This window comes from Orcinus orca, chromosome 20 (assembly GCF_937001465.1).
Source record: "Orcinus orca chromosome 20, mOrcOrc1.1, whole genome shotgun sequence".
In the NCBI taxonomy this organism is placed as follows: Eukaryota; Metazoa; Chordata; class Mammalia; order Artiodactyla; family Delphinidae; genus Orcinus; species Orcinus orca.
This window is the reverse complement of record NC_064578.1, coordinates 28499949-28520106: the sequence shown is the minus strand read 5'-3', so window position 1 is coordinate 28520106 and position 20158 is coordinate 28499949. Positions and strand designations below refer to the sequence as shown.

At 47.8% G+C, this 20158-nt stretch overlaps 1 protein-coding gene across 2 annotated transcripts in view; it reads right to left on the bottom strand.

Annotated features, from left to right (window-relative positions):
* The window catches only part of LOC101284566 (guanine nucleotide-binding protein G(o) subunit alpha), a 159472-nt gene that overhangs the window by 81807 nt on the left and 57507 nt on the right, over positions 1–20158 (bottom strand). The window lies entirely within an intron of this gene.

Sequence of the window (20158 nt, the reverse complement as noted above, 5' to 3'; positions counted from 1 at the left end):
ATAGGAATTTCCTGACATGTTTCACTTGGGTTCAGCCTGGTCCCTGCCTTCCCAGGGCTCTTGTTCCAGGTGAGAAAGCTAGTGCTGAGAACACGAGAGTTAACAGTATAAAGTGGCAGCTGCCAAGGGCCAACTGAAGGGTATGTGCGTCAGACATGCTGGCTGCTGCCCAACAGCCATTCTCACCATGGTGCGTTCCCTTCCCTGTCTCCCTTGCAGCTAAGAGTGACCATGTGATCCAGCTCAAGCAAGTAAGACTGAAGGGGAGTTGGCTAGAAATGCCTCTGAGAAAGACTTTCTCTTCTTGTTCCAGTGACAGACCTTTGAGAACAGCTTTCCGGTCCCCTCATTTCTCCACTGCCCCCGGGTCCCTGGCTGTCCCTCTGCCAGCCATTCCTTGGCTTCTTGCCTTAACATGTGGTTGCATGACGAAGTCAATACTGGAGCCATGGCAGCCATATTGTGACCAAGAGGTTAAAGGCTACCACCCTAAGGATGGCAGGTCAAAGGGGTATAGGGCATTCCTAGTGACACTGTGCAACTGCCAAATCAGCCGTGATATTATCTGATGACAAAGGTCACGCTCCTACCGTGATACCCCCTGCCTGGGTAGGTAACTGTGACTTAGAGAGGACAGACTTGCCTACAGTCACATGGTTAGCTTGTGGCAGAGCAGGGACAAAATTTCCAGAGGCCCTTCCACTGTGTCATAGGCCTCTCACCTACCTTAGTGCACCCCTGAGATGGGGGGGGGGGTGATGGGTGATACCAGGTAAGAAAAACATCTAACAATTGCAAAACAGAAAAAAATTTTTTCCACTTCTGTCTTAAAAGCTCTAGTTCCCAATAACTTGGGGGGCTTCTCTGAGGGTATTCTGTAAGCTCCTTCATTCAGCCCCTAATTCAGTCTTCATATATTGTTCAGGTACTGACCATGTACCAGTTAAGTGCTGGGGATATAAGAGTAAACCGACAGATATGAGCCCTGCCCTCATGGAGCTTGAATATGAAGATAGATATCAAAGAAGTACTTTTACAAATGGTTAAATTGTAAGTGGAGTAGGTGCTACCCAAGAAGAAAAACCCAACCAGAAAGAGCTACAAGAGAAGGACCTACAGCAGGGGCGCAGGGTGGGTACAGGGCCCACCTCTCAGGAGGCAGCATTCCAAGTGGAGTGGGTGCAGGCCAGAGAGACAGGGAGGAAGACGGGACTCCAGACTGGGGGGCGGGGCGAGGGCACTGTGGAGAGCCTGCGTGGTCTCTGCGTGTCTTCCAGAGCCCCCAGCTGGCACACGGGGTGCTGGGAAATGTGTGCTAAATGAACAGAAGGCACTTCATAGGCTGGCACGTGGGACTGGAAGCCAGAGAGCCCAGTCAGGGAGGCTGCTCTGGATCTGGTGCTGGTGCAGGTCTGATGTTCCCTCCAGAGAGAGGATTCCACTGAGTCTCGTGGAGAAGTACAAATAGTGAGTTAATTCAATGGGGGAAGCATCACAAACACCAGCCAGGCTACAGGAGCTGGCAGAACAGCAGACCAGCTTGAGGCGGGCACAGCAAAGGGGAGGTACCTGAGGATAATGTGTGCGTGGCAGCGGAGACTGGCCCTGGTGAAACCCCCCCTCCTCTCCCGGTTGGAGCCCCCCCGCTGACTCTGTTCTTGTACATATTCTCACTTGATGAAGTCTTGTGCGCAGTGGGGTTTGACCTGCAGGAGAGACCCCGGTCCCTGGTTTGCTGGATGCCACCAAGGGTGAAGACAAGCAGGGCAGTCAACAGTGGTCCAGAGGGCACTGTGTGGGCAGGGACAGGGGGTCGGTGAGAGGTGGGCACTGCCACCCCCGCAGCAGCCCAAATCCCCTAGGGGACGCTATTCATCCACTTAGTTCATTCTACAAACGGACACTGAATACCTATTAGGAGCCGGATACACCCTGAATCTCCTACTCACTAACCCTGTGGACCAAGGCCACGTTAACCTTCCTGGGCCCAGGTCTCTCCTCTAGAAAGCAGGGATAATGACGGTCCCTCACAGGGCTCTCTGCAGTATTAAAGAATGTGTGCGGAGGGCCTGGCACACAGCTGGGCCCGATAACTGCCAGTCCCTAGTATTAAAGTCACAGACTAATCACAGACTAATCAGTGCCAAAGCAGGGCTAGACCACTCGCCTTGTCTCCCAGGCCACGGGTCCCCCGCGCACCCAGTGCAGCAGTGCCTTGACCTAAATGAGTGAGAGGCTGGGGGCCAGAGGGTACTATGTTTTGAATGGCTGGCTCAGAGACCACCAGCTGCAGGTGTCTTACTAAGTAATCATGCTGGGCCTTTGTTTCTGATTTCCCAGAGTCCCAAGCGAGCAGAGGGACTGAGACCTGGAGGCCCCTGTTGAGAGGTCAGAAGCTTTGCTCTTTTCTAGGCATAAAGGCTGTTTCCTTGACTGGCAGAGCTGGAGCCATCCTCAAGATTACTGCCTCCAATCCCCACCGATGGCTTCCTCCTCCTCTCACCCACGAAGATGACCACTACATGCCAGGTGCCATTCATATAGCACCCACGAGGCAGTGGGGAACAGAACAGACATAGCCCTGATTTCAAGGGGTGCACAGTCTAGTAAACAAACAAGCAAATAATCATACAGTAATAAACACAAAAAGGGGGTGTAGAGTTAGGAGCCTGAAAAGCAGGTAACATGTGAAGCTGAGACCTGAATGATGAGATGGAGTGGATCTTGGATATATGTGAGGAAGAGCATTTCAGGCACAAAGAACAGCTCGTGCAAAGGTCCTGGGGCACCTTGTGTGTGAGAAGGATGGTGAGAAGCCAGCTGGGCTGGAATGGAGTAAATAACCAGGAGAGTGGAGGGGATGAGGTCAGAGAGAGCAGCGGGGACTTGATCACATAGGACTAGTGCACTACTTATATTTTTTCTTAATACACATTATACAGTCACCTATTAAAATTAAAAAAATGTTCATCTGTGTACCACCCTGAACCATCTTGACTTCCAACAGTTCTGCTCTAAGCACGGATCACTCTAAAATAGCAGCTTTCCCTCCTCTTTCCCTGATTTCTCCAGCCCTGCCTGAAAGGACTATTCTTGGAACGCTCATAGATTCCAACTCACACAGCTAAGGAAAAAAGAAAAAGAAGAAGAAAAAAAAATCAGCCATCATCCTGTCACCTAGAGGGAAGCACCATCCTCATGCTGGTGTAAATTTCAGTTCTTTCACCTGCGAGTCCATATTGTTTCTCCAGAGACGGAATTACACTGTGTGGCTCTGTGTCACCCAGGAGTTGTCACCAGCTGTTTGGGGTCCCATCATCTGAATGGGCCCTGAGTCATGCAGCCAAACCCCTACCAGTGGACGTTCAGGTTGCTTGTGGATGGGAGCTCTTCCCAGCTTCAACTAAGAGCCTACTCCACCCAGTGAAGGCAGAAAGCTACGAAACCTGCACAGAACAAGCCAGAAGCTGGACGACTCCTGCCTCACAGGCCGGGCTAGAGTGAAGCACATGGGCACAAATGGGATCTTTCGGCTATTTGAAAAGAAGACATGAAAGACTCGATTTGAAACCCAGCTGTTTAATTGTGGGGTGAAGTTGTATGGTATGAGAAAAGTAATTTAAAAAATAAGATCCCTTAGTGATTCATACTATATTTAGAACCTGATATTCTGATGTAGAATAATATAGAACAGGAGGGTATTTAAAAAGAATAGTGTCAGGCAGACCAATCCCCCAGGGGAATGACTGGTACGAAACAAGGGGTATGTCCTATTGACAGTGACTTGCAGAAATCTGTTATAAAGATGCCATTTTTAATGAGGGGAAACTCAGGCCAGAAGCAAAGATGTCAGCTGCCAACTGTCACCAGATGGAGCCAGGGGCAAGGCCAGGACTTGTTGTGATTCCAGTACACAGCCTCTGCTGCCATTATCTGGAAAACAATGTGGACCTTGCCCTTTCTCAAGACTCCCAGTGCTGGGGGGTGGGCGCACGCCGGCTCTCATTCCACGGGGGCATGATGCTCTGAGCACTGCCTTCTCAGGCTCTGTTCCTTTTTCTCTTCTCAGTAGCGTGCGTGGTCTGATCCCTGGGACCCCAGCCTTGGATTAGAGACATCATGCCTTGGACTTGGAGACAGAAGACCTAGGCTCTTGTGCAGTTTGGCCACTGACAAGCATTGGAATCCCAAGTGAAGTGGGCAGGAAAAGGCCCCCGAGAGCCGGGGCCTCTGGCCAGCCCTTCTTAGGTCAGCAGCACTGGCCCTGGCCTGGGGCTCCACCTTGGGGTTAGAGGAAATCCTTCGAGGCAGCTCTGCCAGCCTCCTGTGAGGATACCCTCGGCCTCCTAATCCACCCTCAGATTTCAGCCCCTGGCTCTTCCCATGCTAGTGTTTTGAGAAAAATACTGGCATTTCCTGTGGCAGCTTCTACCCGTTTTGTCACTCAGGAGACCTGGGGTCTGGCCTTGTCTCTGCCACCGAGCAGCTGCAGTGAGTCACTGGGACTTTGGATTCATTTCCTGTGTGTTTTGCCCAGCCTCTCGGACGGGTCAGGTGCCAGCTTCGGGCCTGGGTTGTGTCAGCTCCCTGTGGTCACCCTGCTTCACTCAGCTTAACCAAGCTCTGTGGTCATCTTTACGTCTTTTTGGGGTATAACACATCACAAAACATGGGGGCAAGCTTGAAATCAAAGGAGCTCTTGGCGGACCAAGGATTGAGGAGATCTGAAATAGAGGCCTGCATCCCTCACTGAATTCAAGGTCTGCTCAGATGTCACCTCCTCAGACCACTCTAGCTAAAAGAGGCCCTCCATCATCCCCTGTCTTTATCTTGCTTTATTTTCCTTCAAAAGAGTTATCACCGCCTGACATAAATATATGTATTTACTTGTATACTGTTTTTCCTTCAAAACAGTTATCACCACCTAATATAAATATACAGTTACGTGTATCTTATCTGTTTCCCCACATACCAATGAGCTCCGTGAGGGCAGGGCCCCTGTCTGTCTCACTGACCACAGCACCCTAAGCAGTGCCGGGCACACGGTGAAGGATCAATAAATGCTGGTTGAACAGCTGAACAAAACAGGTGATTGCTCAGGATCTCATCAGCTCTAAAATGGTGGTTCCACACATGACTCGCTTCTGCAAAGGTAGGCAGCTTTTAAATTGTGAGCCTGGAAACATGGGTCCCTCCCCGGCCCGACAGCACCTCACATCCCGGGCTGCTGATCCCACATCCACCAAGGGCGCTGAACAGCCTCCTGCCTGAAGGCCCAGGATCTGTGGCCTTTTCCTTAGGGGTTTACCAGGATCCCCCCCACCTTACCAGCACCGGTCCACCCGCAAACCCCCTCCCCCTTAACCCTAACATCCTGCTTCTCGTAGGTTTTCGAAGGGTGAGGACATGCAGACACCTTATATTGCCCACTCCATGTCACTTCTGGGAAAATCCAAAGCTGTTTTTTGAAATCCAACTGTTAAAGTCATTGGTTGTGTTGCAAAGACACGACAGAGAGCTTTATGGCTCCCAAGCCCGTTTTACGATGCCTTATGTAAAGACGTGAGCTTTCGTTAAACACAGTAAAAGCCGGTGAGGCAAATTGGTTCAATGTCGATTTTCCTGACTGAATCTAAGTAACATTTCTGGTTTCCCATCTGCCCGATTAGGGCAGCTGCTAGATTGCCCTTTCTTCCTCCACTGACATAATGAAATGAAGTATTCTTATTAGTGTGTTATGTTTAATATATGGATAATATTATACACCAGGGGGCAGTTTGCACAGCTTTTTTATTCTATTTTGTGGAGAAAGCATGAGTGAGCCTGCAGCGCTTTGCTCCTCTTGTTCAATCCTTGGGAAAACAACGCTTCCTGCCTCCAGTATGTTTGTTCATTATTTATGACCCCGCTCATTAGCCCCTGGGTATGTTCTCATGAACCCCAGGAAACAGAGCAAAGACCACTAGAGCCTGCTATTGCTGGCAGACAGCTCACAGAACAGAAAGTCACCAACGTGAGCCACCTAAAACATCTCCCTTTCTGACCCCAGATTGACAAGTCCAAAAGGCTCTGTCATCTAAGCAGACCAGGTGGGACTCAGACAGTCTGTGGGAGGGCTCCTCTCTGGGTTCTTCCTGGCTCCCTCACCACTCTCTGCGGGGTGCAGTGGTGACTCACTGCGGAATACGCCTATGAGGGATGATGAGCTTTGTAAACAGCAAATGAGGGCTGGAGTAGTATCTGCTGTTTTTGCTTGCCCAGTTCCTATTCTCCCTTCCTTTGGAGAACCATCCTTCCCTCCCACTTTGGGGCATCTCCCTATCCCTAGCCTAAGTTCCAGAGGTGAGTCCCTGATCCACACCTGGCCAGTCAGTGCAGCACACACCTGGATCCAGCTATGCCTGATGCTAGTATATTCCTAGGCTACTCAGTCACATGAGCCAACGTGTTTCCTTCTGTGCTTCAGTCACTCTGAGGCAGGTTTCTGTTCTCAGCAACCAGGAATTTTAATGACTACAGATACACTGCACAGCCCTTGGGATTCTGTTTGGAAGGATGGCAGCAGGACACTGGACTAGCCACAAAGACTTGCTGATGTGAAAGACGGTGCAGTTACTGCATACAACTGGTACTGTGTAACTCCTGAGGGCTCTGAGGGCTACAGTACTTCAGGAAAGCCCCTGCTCCAGCCCTACTTCACAGTGACCAAGTCAAGCTGGAGATCACTTTCTCTTATACACGTTCCAGGGACCAGCGACTCCCAAAGCACTCTCTGCTGCCCCTCAACACCCCTCCCTGCCCCCCAAATCGGGAACTTCACTCTCCTTGCTTCCCTTCTCGATTACAGATGCGGGCAGCCTGGAAAACACCTATCACAGGCTCTTGGTTTGTCTCTTCCTGTTCTTTTAAAATGAGGACTTGTTTTGCTTTCCCTTCTTACCAGTGATTGAGCAGGAAGGACACCAAACCACCACCACCACCAACTGGCAGAGACAAAGGGGCATGAAAAGAATCCCCCGTTCCCTGGTTTAGGCTGCTGGGCACGCACGCAGGGGGCAGCTTCAGGATTTCCCACAGAGCCTCCCAAGCACTGCCCCAGATGGTGGACCGTTCTAGGTGAACATTTGTTCTCAAACTCTGTCCTGCCGAGGACAGAGTTCAAGGCAAAAGGTACAGGTCACTGAGACAGGGCAGGGTTCCTTGGGGAAACCACATTTCTCATGCCCTCCGGGGAAATGCTTGTGATGAAGTCTGCCAAAAGCAAGTCTGAATCCACGTTCCTCTCCAGAGTAACGCTCGTCTCCCCCAGACTGAATGGCAGTGGTCAGTTGCCACGCCAGCTCTGCCAGACAAAGGGGCCACGTCTGCACTCAGGCCCCTGAACCTCTCCGACGGTACCATGTAAGCCGCATTCTTCTGGTTCCCCGTGTCACCCGTTTGTTGAGTCTTTGAAAGAAAGTGAGGGAGAATTCCAGGTGAGGGCATGTCTTGCCAGACTGAGAGAAATACAGTCACAGAAACATGCAGCAGAGTCCAGCCCAGCCAGCCTTCCTTCCCCGGCAGTGCATGTGGCCCAGAAAGGATGCCAGTCTCCGTGCGGTGGATTTAAATAGCCCCGCCGTGGCCTCCCGGGTTTCCCATCCCAGACTTTCTCAGGCAGATGCAAGCTCCTCATTCATAAGCACTATAAGTATGATCACGACCCAAAACAGAGAGTCCACAAAAATCACTTTGCGGGCTTCCACATCCACTCTCCTCTCCAGGGATGTTGGAGTTGGGGTAGCGTGTTCTGCTCTTGAGGCCAAAAGCATCCACTAGGGCTGAAGGTGGTGCGGAGGCCACTGACAGCCCAGCTGCGGCCTCTCGGCCTGTCTTTGTGATGGCCGGGGCTGGCGGGTCATGGAATCGGGGCTCAGTTGGTGGTTCTGCTGCTCGTCTGTGAGGCCAGCAGGAGGCTAAGTAGAGTCTGGTCCCTCATCATGAACTCCGAGCCGCTGCTGAGGAGCAGACCTGCTCCTGGTCCAGTGGCTGGCAGCGGAGGGATTTCAAATGTGAATCAAGTCTGAAATTGGCTCACATGGAAATCAAGCAGTTCACGGAGGCGCCTCTCCAGCTGCCATCCTGAGAATCTGTCCACTTGGTCAGGCTCTCCTCATTGGGATTTCAGGTAAAGACAAAAGAAAAACACAAAATGCCTATCATCCAAGTCTGCTCGAATGCATACCGCTCAGCCACACGAGGAGCAGGGAGAGCTGGGTCCTAGGGAAGAGTAAGGATGGCCGGCACCTGTTGACCCCCTAGTTGCCAGCACTGTGCCCAGGGGTGGACATTCATGCATTCAATCCTCCCAACGCCCCTGGGACCTCAGCTCCTGGCATCCAGCTCAGCGCAGCTATGTGAGTGTGAGTGCCAGCTCCATCTTAAAGATGAGGAAACTGGCTCACAGAGAGGTTTTAATGCACTTTCTCAAGGTCAGGCAGCAAGTAAACACGGGTATTCCCAAGAGCCCAAGCTCCTAACTACTGTACAGACAGCGCGCAGACCACAATTTCCAAGGAATACTGATGATATCAAGCACATTTGGAGGAAGGAGACCGGGCTGGCGAGGGGCAAGACTTCTGACCAACTGCAAAGGAGGGGAAAGGCATTAGGAAGCGGTCCCAACAATCAGGAGGTTGCTATTACCACACCGGCCCCTTAATCGGTAAGTCTTTAATACCTTTCCAGTGTCACAGCTTAATCCTCATCAAATGAATGCCCTGCTCTGCCCCTTCTGCTGACCTTCACAGCACTGCCTCTGCTCCACTCACCGCTCTCTACCTGATATTCCTATTCCTCAGGATGCGTCTCAGCCCTCTCGCTGGACGGAAAGCCCGTTGAAGGCAGAATCCAGCTCAGATTCCTCCTCCTGCCCCAGAGCCAAACCCATGGTTGCTGAAGGAGTGAACAATGAATGAATGAATGGGGCCTGTCCTGGAAGACCCCTGACACTGTGTGTCCCCACCAAATTCACTTCTGCTTATTAGCACCATTGCCAACTGCTGAGACAGCTGTTCTAAGACACTTCCACATCAAATGCGCTTTAAGCTCCAACATGCAGGATGATCAGCGTGGTCTAGGTGCAGGGATGGCTAGAGCCCGGGAAGGATGGTGGGAAGGGGAAGAGAACACACATGGTTTTCCAGCATCGAATGTGGACACAAACAGGGGCTCCCAAGAATGGACTTCAGTTCAATGAACACTTCGCCAACATCTACTCAGTGCAAGGCACAGCCTTTGCCTCTTTGAAGCAGATCACGCCCCACTACAAGGAGGCAGCATTCCCACCATGTGTGAGGCTGACGGCGTACCAAGTCCTATTTTGGTGCGATGGCTGCAGTGCCCGAGGGTGGTGCTGCCCGCGCCCTCGGAAGCCAGGCTGTTCCTCTTGCACCGGCTCCAGCATCCCCAGCTCCAACACGGACTGGCCAGCTCACACGGATCACAAAACGTCCCTGGGGCTCTTTGGCTGATCATGCAAGAATGTGTAAGCAAATATCCTGCTTCCCAGTGTGGGGTCTGTTGTTTCAAGCCCGTCACCGTCACTGTGCTCTGAGGCTCAGATCATGGACCATCTGAAGCCAAGCATGTGTGCCTGGTGGCACTTTTCACAAAGAACAAAGTGCCCTGTGCAGGAGCGGCCTGGACTGCGATGTCCACATCCAAAGGAGAAGCGCCAACAGGGCTGTGGAGTCCAGGGCTGCACAGGGCTCCTCTGCGCAGCTTCAGACTAAACCTTCACCACATCCTGCCCCAATCCCTCATTTCTCCCAAAACAGATGACAGAAATTCTCCCTCTGTGTCCTCAGCACCCCCTGACCCTATGGCAGGAGGGGCCGCTCAGAGGCTACGAGTGTGTCAGGGCCAGAGTGTGGAGGGCAGCGAGCCTGACACCAGTTCCAGGGAAGCTGTGGGGATGTGGAGCTGGGCCTTCCTAGACAGCAAGTCTCAGGACTTCAGGAATATTATCATTACCATCGTGTCCCTGAGCAAAATAAAGGGGAGGGGGCTGGACAAGGCCATTCTCAGGCTGGCCCTGCTGCCTCCCTCTGCTGTAGAGACACAGCAAGGGGCCTTTCTGAGCCGGCTAGTGTGCCACTACCCAGAACAGTGACAAGTACCCAACACTCCCTTTTGGGTTTTCCAAGCATTTTCACAGATATTACTTGAACAATAATAACAGTTCCTACTGATTAAACACTAACTTTGTGCTAGGCATCTCTGTATATTATCTCATTTAATCCTCACAACAAGATCTCAGGGATAAGGAACACAGTTATCCCCATTTTACAGATAAGGAAACTGAGGCTTAGGGAGGTTAACATACTGCTTGGCTAAAGTCTCAGAGCCGGTTAGCAGCAGAACTGCAGGTGGAAGCAGGGTCCCCTTCATAACCTCCATCCCAACAGCCCTGGTAGTGGCCCCGTTTCACAGTAATGGGGGAGGTATGAGAATCAAAGCGACTGTCTGGCCCACCGTCCCAGAGCACAGGCTTCATACTAGCCATCTGCAGCCTGGAGTTGGGCCAGAGAGAGATGTGTTTTGTTTGGCCTGCAGCGGTTTCGTTTTTGTTTAGCTTTTTTTTCATTGGAGCAAACATTTATAAATCAGGAGAATTCTCACAAAGGGATACTAATTTCTGGCTTCTCCTGAAAAAATCGGACATTCTAATCTGCCTTCTCAGGTAGGACCTGAGTTTGGCTGCCTGCTATGGGCAGGCCAGTGCTCTCCAGTGATCCACTGGCCCCACTGATCTGCAGCCCTCAGTCTACTGCCTGCTGGCCCTGTTGGCACTGTGACCCCTTCAAAGAGCCAGCTAGTGGCATTAGCCATGTTCCCGTTAGACTAAATGTTTCCAGCATGTTGGTAGGAAGGAAAAGTGCTAAACTAATGGCAGATTTTTGTTCTTGTTTTTGTTATTCTAATAAATATGGGTGGGAATAATAGTAACAAATATAGCCAGGAATTTGACAGGTCCAATGAAACTGGAGTATTTAGTGGGAACCATGTTCTAACTTATGAAACAGATCCAGTTTGCTTCCATCTTTTAATGCAGCCTCATTGGAGGATGTGACACACCCCATGGATCTGACAAGAAGCACAGCCAACCAAAAGTCTCTGCACAGCTGGAAGTTTGGCCACAGGCCACGTCTGCACTTAAGTGCTGCTTGGTCCGACACAGGGAACACTAATGACAATCATGTGGCCTCGGCTGCCAAGAAGTGGCCCAGAAGTGATGGGAAGCAAACCTCTTGAGCTAGCCAATGCAAAGGCACTTAGCCAACCAGCAGGAAAGGTATCTATGCATGGGTTGGCAAGGAGGAAGGAATCCAATCTCTAAACACTGGAGTGACCCAGGCTCAGACCTTGGATTGCCTACTCAACATCTCCACTTAGATATGCACTAGGCATTACAGACTAAATGGGTTGGCCACTGAACTACTGATTTTCCCACCAAACCTCCTCCTCGGTCAGCCTTCCTGTCCCGGCTAAAGGCAAATACTGTTGCCTACCGAAGACTCTGAGTGTGATACCTGCTCTCTTTTTTGCTAAAAGGGAGATTCATAAGTGTTAAAGAGGTGTCAAAGACATAGTAACACCAAACTCAAGAGGAACTGAAAGAGAACTGAAAAAAGAACTTTCCCATCATGGGATTCAATGTTATAGAATTCCGGGTCCTTGTTACCATCACAAATCATCTTGGGGGTCATCAGCAGTGCCCAGCCCACACAGCAAGGGACCCTGGAGCACATGATTCTGGAATCCAGTCCAGTGTCTAATCTGATTCAAGCAGATGAAAGAGTGGAGGGGGCTTTAGGGCATGGGGGGATGTTAGGGTCCCGGGTGCCAGTCACGATAATAGCCTGCCCAGAGGAAGGGAAGGGTAGGGGGTTATCCAGTCTCAGCAGATCCACTGGAAACTGAGAGCGGATGACAAGAATTCTGGGAACACAGCAACCTGAAAGAGATTAGCACCTCTAATCCATCTGCCCATCCTGAATCAGAGAGTTGCCGAGGCCTCTGGGTAGACGGGGGTACATATGCGAGATAAGAGTGAAACACTAGTGTGAGGATTTCTCCCTTTTACTTGAAGAGCAGCTTCAAAGAGCTCTGGAGCAAGAATCAAAAGCTGCGGATACCCGGAAGAGACTGGCCAAGAGAGACCTGTGGACCCCAGTGTGTGTGTGGGAATCTGGGGAGGAGGGATGGGGAGTTTGAAATTGGCTTTGCCTGGTTGGCCTTGGTCTCCCTGGACCTCAGGAGGCCAAGAAGGAGCTGAACAAGTGGGCTGCATTTCCCCTGCCCCTGGGACTGAAGGAGAAAGGGGAAGCCAGGGAGAAAAAAACTCCTCCTAGACATCCCAGGAGCAAACCAGTGGCTCACCTACCTTGACACCACTGGCCCAGAGGGCGAGGGCAGCTCCACTCCACAGTGGAGACCTGCCACTCTGGACTCCACAACCAGAAGCAACGAAAAACTCACAACATGCTTCAAAGTCCCAGCAGAAGAAGATCAGTCAGTATAAACAGTGCACATGTTCTAGGAAACAAATGACAAGTCAAACAGAAAATCACATGGGCCCTAAAGCAAGTCAGGAAAGACACAGAAGACTTTCTGCATATTAAAAAAAAGTCTTCCCAACTATAGCAGGTGAGTCCCTGTTGAAATGTGAATTAGTGGTCTGGAAGACCAAAAGGAAAAATCATCTCCAAGTAGAGAGCAAAAGTATAGAGAGACAGAATTCATGAGGGAAAAGACAAAAGACCTGGAGGAAAGACCTAGGGCTAGGGGGATCTAACTTGAGAATGTTGGTTGTTCTAGAAGAAGGAAAGGGAACTGATGGAGGAGAGCCAGTAATTAAGTAACAAATAGAAGATAATTCCAAGTAGCTAATAGAAGATAATTCCAAAAAAAGACCCGAGTCTGCAGATTGAAAGGGCCCACAAAGTTCCAGGAAGGGTGGCAAGGACATATATACACAGGTTATCCTGGTAAAATTCCTCAACTTTGAGGATGAACACAAAACCCTAAAAGCTTCTAGACAGAAAGAACCTATAAAGAAAGAAAAAAAAAAGACTGATACCGGACTTCTCATCTGAAATACTACAGGCTAAACGAGAGTAGAATACCATCTACAGACCACTCATAAAAGAGAACCGAAATCCCTCAAATACTGATACTTTGTATTTTGCCCATCGTTTTTGCCCATCAGGGCAAAAGATATTTGCCAATATGCAAGAATCCACAGTTTTACCACCCACACATCCCATCTATGGAAAATACTTAAAGCAACAAACAACAAATGCACCAGAACAGAAACTTCAACATAGGCGGGGGTGGGGGTGGGGGTTGGGGGGGGAAGGGCGTGGGGACCGAACAGGTCAGGAAAGCACAATAAATATGGATGTCACACACTTGCTCCCTCCCCTTTCTCCTAAATCTAAACAGAGAAAGGTGGACTCTCTGGGAACAGAACTGATAAATAAGGACTCTGAAAATAGAAAGGACATATTATCAGGGAAAGTCCAACCACAGTCCAAAGCTAAAAATATTAAATTATCCTAACAAAATCAAGGAGTTGAAAAGGAAGGGAGTAAAATTCTTCCAAGGTCTCATCTTAAATAGGGGACAGGGAAATAATTCTAAAGGTCTCATCCCACTGAAGTAAAGAAAAGTATAGAGGAAACAGAGCAACTTGGAGGGAGAAACAGTTATTTTGTGTTATCTTGCTTTCAAATAATCAGAGAGCAATATGTATTTGATTATGAATTAAGGGGGAAAGAATGTAACCTTTAATAAGATGGAAAAGTAGAGAACTTCCAAACTGACAAGGGAAATGCAAAGCAACTACATCAAACCAGCACAAACAAGAGGAAAGAAAAACATGAAAATAGTGATGGAAGGAAATTAAAAACATACCATAATATGGAAGGAATAAAGTCAAGTACATCAGTTAATGAAGAAGATGTCAGATTGGGATTAACAATTAGAACAGAAAACAAAACCCATGTACACAATGTTTTTTAGAATCTAACTAAAATAAAGGTATGTAGAAATGTTGAAAATAAATGCATAGACAAATAGATACCAGGCAAATGCAAACAGAAGGAAAGCATGAGTGCCAAAATTAATTAGATAAAGGAGAATTTTAGTTGAAAACTACTGCAGAGGATGAAGATATTTGTAATGATTAGAGGAACACTTTATGAAAAAGTTACAACCATCAGAAACTTGTACACATTAGACACCAGAGAAGCTAAATATACAAAGCAAGTATTAGAAATGGAATAAATAAAATATTGATGTGAAATTTCAAAGATGGCTATTTCAGAAATGGACAAATCTTACAGGCAAGTATTAATTAAGATAACAAAGAAAATGAATAATATAATTTGAATTTCTAGAAATATGCAGGACCTTACATTCCTTGAACACAAAATAAACTATTTTTAGGGACTGGATCATTTACATAAACTGATTACATGTTGGGTTGCAGAGATAAAACCTTAACAAATTTTACAAAGGAGAGCTTTTATATACCACAATATCTAATCACAATTAATAAAATTAGAAATTAAAAAAAGTGAGAAGAAAAATATTGACTTAGAAATTAAGAAGCCCGCTCCTAGATAAATCTAGGATTGAAGAGGAAATCAAAAGGGAAATGACAAACTAGCTAGAAGGCAGTTAAAGAGACTACTTCATACCAATTCCCATGGGGCAGAGCAAAAGTCATGCTCAGAGGAAATTCAAAGGCTCTATGATTAAAGAAGGAATATGAAAAATAAAGAAACTTAGCCCTCTTCTTAAGAGATTACCAAAAGATTACAAAAAGAACAAACCAAAATGAAAGGAACATGACTGCAAATTAATAAAGTTAAAAGCTGGAATTAATAAGATTAAAAAATAGTAGAAGAGTGGAGAGTATAAATACAAAAACTGAAAATAAGTAAAATAAGACTTTAATGAGACTAAGAGGAAAAGAGCAAATTTACAAAGATCAGAAATGAGAAAGAAGACCCAACCACAGCTGCAGAAGAGAAAAGCAAAATCATAAAAGACCGCCACATGCAGCCCTATGGCCACAAACCTGAAAACCTGATAATTCCATAGACAAACATAAATTACTAAAATTGATCCAAGAGGTAGAGGAACATTTGCAAAAACAAATTACCATAGAAAAATTGCAAAGATGATCAAAGATCTACTATCAAAAATGGCACTAGGTGTTTAGTGCCAGATAGATTCAATGAATTTTATCCAACCTTTAAATGACAGATAATTCCAACATCACTTCAAGGATTCTAGATCATACTAAAAGATGGAGAGTTCCCCAATTAATGCTATGAAGCCACTATAACTTTAATTATTAAAACATGAAGAAGATAGCACAAGAAAACTATAAACCATTCTCATTTATTAAAATTGATGCAAAAATTATTTGCATAATTGAATCTAGCTAAGTATCAAAAGAAAAAAACATGTTACAACTAAACCTGTTCATCCTAGAAATGTGAAGTAGTTCAACATCATTATCCATAACAACTACAAAGATGGGAAAGTCATATGCTCACATTAACAGATGCCGGAAAGGTCCCTGGTAAAATTTAGATCATTTCTCATTAAAAACCAAGAATAGAAGCTAATTGCTTATACAAAATAGAAACTATTCACCAAAACTCAATAGCAAATATGATTTTAAACAGGGACATTCTAAAATCATTTTCACTAAAATGTAGAACGAGATAAGGATGAGTGTAATCACCACTATTATTTATCATGACCTACTACTACTACCTAATGTAGCAAAGCAAGAAAACGGTATCAGTGTTGTAAAATAAGAGCTAAAATAACCTTTTTGATGATATTTGGATATCCAGAAAACCTAAGAGACCACTGTAAAAAAGAAAAAAAAAGTCTACTATAATTAATAAGAGAATTGGTAAGGTAGCTGGATCCACAAAAATTAATATTTTTTCTAGTAATAAACACCTAAAAGAGAAAATTAAAAAATAGCCTATCCACAACAAAATTATAAATATCTAGGGATAAATTATACAAGAAACTTACAGAACCTATGTGAAGAAAACTATAAAAATCTTACTGCCCACCAGTTCTATTCCTAGGTACATACACAAGAGAAATGTGTGCTTAAGTTCACCAAAAGCTATGAACACAACTGATCCTAGCAGCACTACTGCTGATAGCTCAAAGCCAGAAGTCACCCCCATCACTTGGAGAAGAAGTGAATAGAAATGAATAGAACTGAGGTTAGTCACGCAATGTAATACTATACAGCAGTGAAAAGAAACGACGACATCTATACCCAACGGTGTGGATAAACCTGAATGTCAGGTAAAAGACAAAAACAAAAGAGTACATACCGAATGACTCCATTTGTAGAAAATACAAAAATGGGCAAAACGGATCTATGCTGTTGGAAGTCAGGAGAGTAGGGGTGATGACAAAAAGAGATCAGTGCAGGCCATGTTGAGTATCCAGGTGTGTTCATGTTGTGAAAATTCATCGAGCTGTACATTAGGATTTGTGTATTTTTACTAGGTATATTTAAAAAAAAAATTTACTGAAGGATATAAAACCAGATTTGAAGAAAAGATACATGTTCTCGAATGAGAACACAGTATTATTTTTAAAATCTCCCCCTTTGTATAATGGAATTTAATACAAATTTTAGTTAGAATTTCAACAAGGTTGTTTTGTTTTGCGTTTTTAATTGGAAGCTCAATCCCAGGAAGACTTGACATCTCCCTCCCACCCCCAGGCTGGGGAGGAGGTAGAGGCTCAATGCTGGATCCCCCATCACACTCAGCCGCCTATGCATGCCTCAGCTCTGCTGCCACAAGAGAACAGAAGCATGTAGCCCACGAGGTCAGAGCCAGGCCTCCGAGACCTTCCATGTCTGTGCAGACCTCCTGCTGGGGGTCGAACCTGAGTGGGACCCAACAATTGTAGTTTCAGCCTTGAAACTAGCAGGGTGGTCCAGTGAGAGTGCCTGCTTTCACTCTAAATAGATGAAAAGAGTGGCCAATATCTGCTCCACTGGGCTGGAAAGAAAGAATCTCTTCATTTCTCAAATTCACCTCTGACTTTCTTTAAAATCTTCTCAAGCAGCTAAGCATTGCCTTATGGTTAGCTTAGGTGACATTCATGCATCCCCTATTAAGGAGAAAGGAGCTGTTCTCTTCTACCCCTCTTCTTCCAGGCAACGAAGCAAGTTTGGAAAAGACATGTGACTTGCTCAAGGTTACCAGTGGGCAAGCGGCCAGTGCTGGGGCTCACCTTCGGCCTTCTGCCTCCACTTGCAGGCTTCCTCCCCGCTAATCTCTGTGATAAGACGAGTCACACACTGCTGCGGGTGAGATGGAGGGAGGGTGGGGGTGATGGGTCCTGGCACCAGACCCAGGGTCCTCGAGGGAGTCTTTCGGGAGAGCTGGCCAAAATCTGGGCCAGGCTAGAGGGGCCCCAAGGGGGGTGACGCTGTTCCCTGCTCCAACACTTGGCTCCAGACACAGCTGCTGCTGCTGCTATCTCGTCGGACACTCAGAGGTCAGTCAAGAGCAACTCCCCCGCTGAACTCCTGGAATGAGGCAAGTGAGGCAAGCAGGTGAGCCCATCACCAGAAGCCCCACTGCAGCCTCAGAACCCGGCTCTGGCACAGCGCCTCTTCGGGGGCCACAGGGGCTCCCCCAACCAGATGGGCCCTGTGAGCTGCGGGAGGGCAGCTCAGCAAAGCCGTGGGGTGTCTCCCTCCCTGTGAACACAGGGCCCACCCAGCTGCTCCTGAGAAGGTACAGCATGATGGGGCCAGGAGAAAAGTGGGGAGGGCATCTGGGAGTCTGCCTGAGTATCTCTGATGACGGCATGTGGATGAGCTGCTCCTGGTCTGATGGCTCGGTGAGGCCACGGGTCCTCGGAATGGGCTGGTACCGAGACAACACCCCCGAGACCCAGGGCAGGACTCAGACCTCAGACATGGGTTGGAAGAGGTCAACGGCCTCACTACCCAAACACACTGAGGAATTACTCTGCGCCAACATCGTGCTCAGTGCTTTACACATACCATCTCATTTCATCCTCACAACAACTCTCTGAAGAAGGTACTATTGTTATCTCCATGTCACAGAGGAGGAAGTAGAGGCTTAGAGGGATGAACTTGCTAGCTCAAGGTTACACAGGTAGTAGGTGGCAGGTGTGGGCTTCTGTTTAACTCCACAGCTTGTGCTCTTACCAAGGTGCTCCGAGACCCAGCTCACCCTGACTCCCTCCTGGGCTGGCCCTGCTCTCCCTGTGCCTAGCGGCCTGCTGAGGCTGCCAGTACAGCCCAGGACTCACTGCTTCCCCTGAACCTCAATATGAGGGGGTCCTTCCAGCAGCCTGGCATCTGGGGCCAACCTGGGGGACGTGGAGTCAGAAGACCTGGGTTCACAGAGGCTGTACCCAACCAGCCCTGCTACTGCTCTGTCATCCAGAGACTAATAACCAATGGGGAGACGGTAGAGTGCCTATAATTACCTTGTACCTTCACTTATGTTCTCAATGAATCATAAACACATTTCTGGCCTGATCAGCTCATCGGAGGTGAGAATTCCCTCTATGCTTCTGAGCGTGGCCCTACTTTGCTGGTGGGAAGATGATTTCTTGCCCTCCTTGTAATTTATCTGCCCACTGCTCCTTCTGTAGGGAACAAGTCTAACTTGTCTGTACAACAGGGCCTCAGAGAATTGGAGACTGTAGCTGATGCCTTCCGGCCTGAAGCCTTCTAGTTCCATCGAAGACCCCAGAAAAAGTACTTCCAAACACCCCGAAATCTAACAAGATGCTTCAGAATCCACCCTGGAGCCAACTGTTCATCAGAGAAAAAGGCGGCCTGACTGACAGACTGGAGTTGGAGTTCAGGGAGAGGTGGGGGTGGGCAGATAATCCCACTTGGTACAGAATCGGCTCCTGCAGGGGAAAGCTTGGTGTGCCAACCTTGGGGGCAGACTGAATTCTGCCACATGATCTGCAGGACCCTCAGCTGACAATGGTTGCGTGTTGGCCAGGGGAGGGCGAGGCTGGGGAGGGCGAGGAGACTCATCCACAGCAAGCTCTTCTTTACGAAGGAGGCTGTGAGGAAAATCCTACTGGTACTTGACCACCTGGGGGTATTACAATCCTTCTTCCTAGGACCCATCTCAGCAGAAGGGGAATATATTTGCTATTCTGTAAAAGTTAATTAACTATTATTAAAACATGCCCTTGAACTTAATGACATTCTTTATTTTTTCATTTACGTATCACAAGCCTTCAACTGATGGTAACTCCTTGAGCTGACTCTTCAACTTGATTTCATTTGTGCAGGTTTAAGAACTTCTTTCGTCAAATACGCATGCAGATTCACAGCGAGTCTTAAATGTAACAGGCAATTTTGCTGGCTGAGTAGGCTAGAACATTGGACTTGGGGTCAGAAGACCTGGGTTCAAAGGCCAGACCTGCTATCTACTACCTGGAGGATCCAGAATAAGTCATTTAATTTCTCTGACTCTCATCTGTAAAGTGGAATAATCCCCACCCAGACACCTTTACAGAGTTATTGTGAGGACTGAGTGAGGTGTCTGTGATAGCCTGTTGTAGACTGTAAAACACATAAGGGGATGTTGAAACAAAAGCAAAATATGTTGGATAGTTCTTGGACTTGGAGGTAGAACCTTGGGTTGGACATCCGTGACTTGGGACTACCAACTGTTCTTTCACCTCTCTGCCAGCATCAGCAGTTTGGCGCACCCCCTCACCCTGACTCTTGTTCAGTGTCATTAAGGTGGGGTCTGGGCACACTGGACTCCCCAGAGCCACAGTGATTGTTTCAGGGATGGGAATGCAAGCCGGTCAGAAGGAATGAGAATCAGTAAGCCCTCTCCTGGGATATCCAGTAAGGAAACTCACACTTTCCACGGGGATTCAAAGCTGAGGCATGTATGGCCTGAGGCTGAGGCCACATCTCGTGGGCCTGACAGGCGAGCCCATCTGAGAGCAAAGTTAAGAGAGGGGAAGGCAGAGAAGAGAGACGCAAGTGCTGAGGGTATCTTTGGAGCCTCTGGATCCACACTTTTCAGTGCTG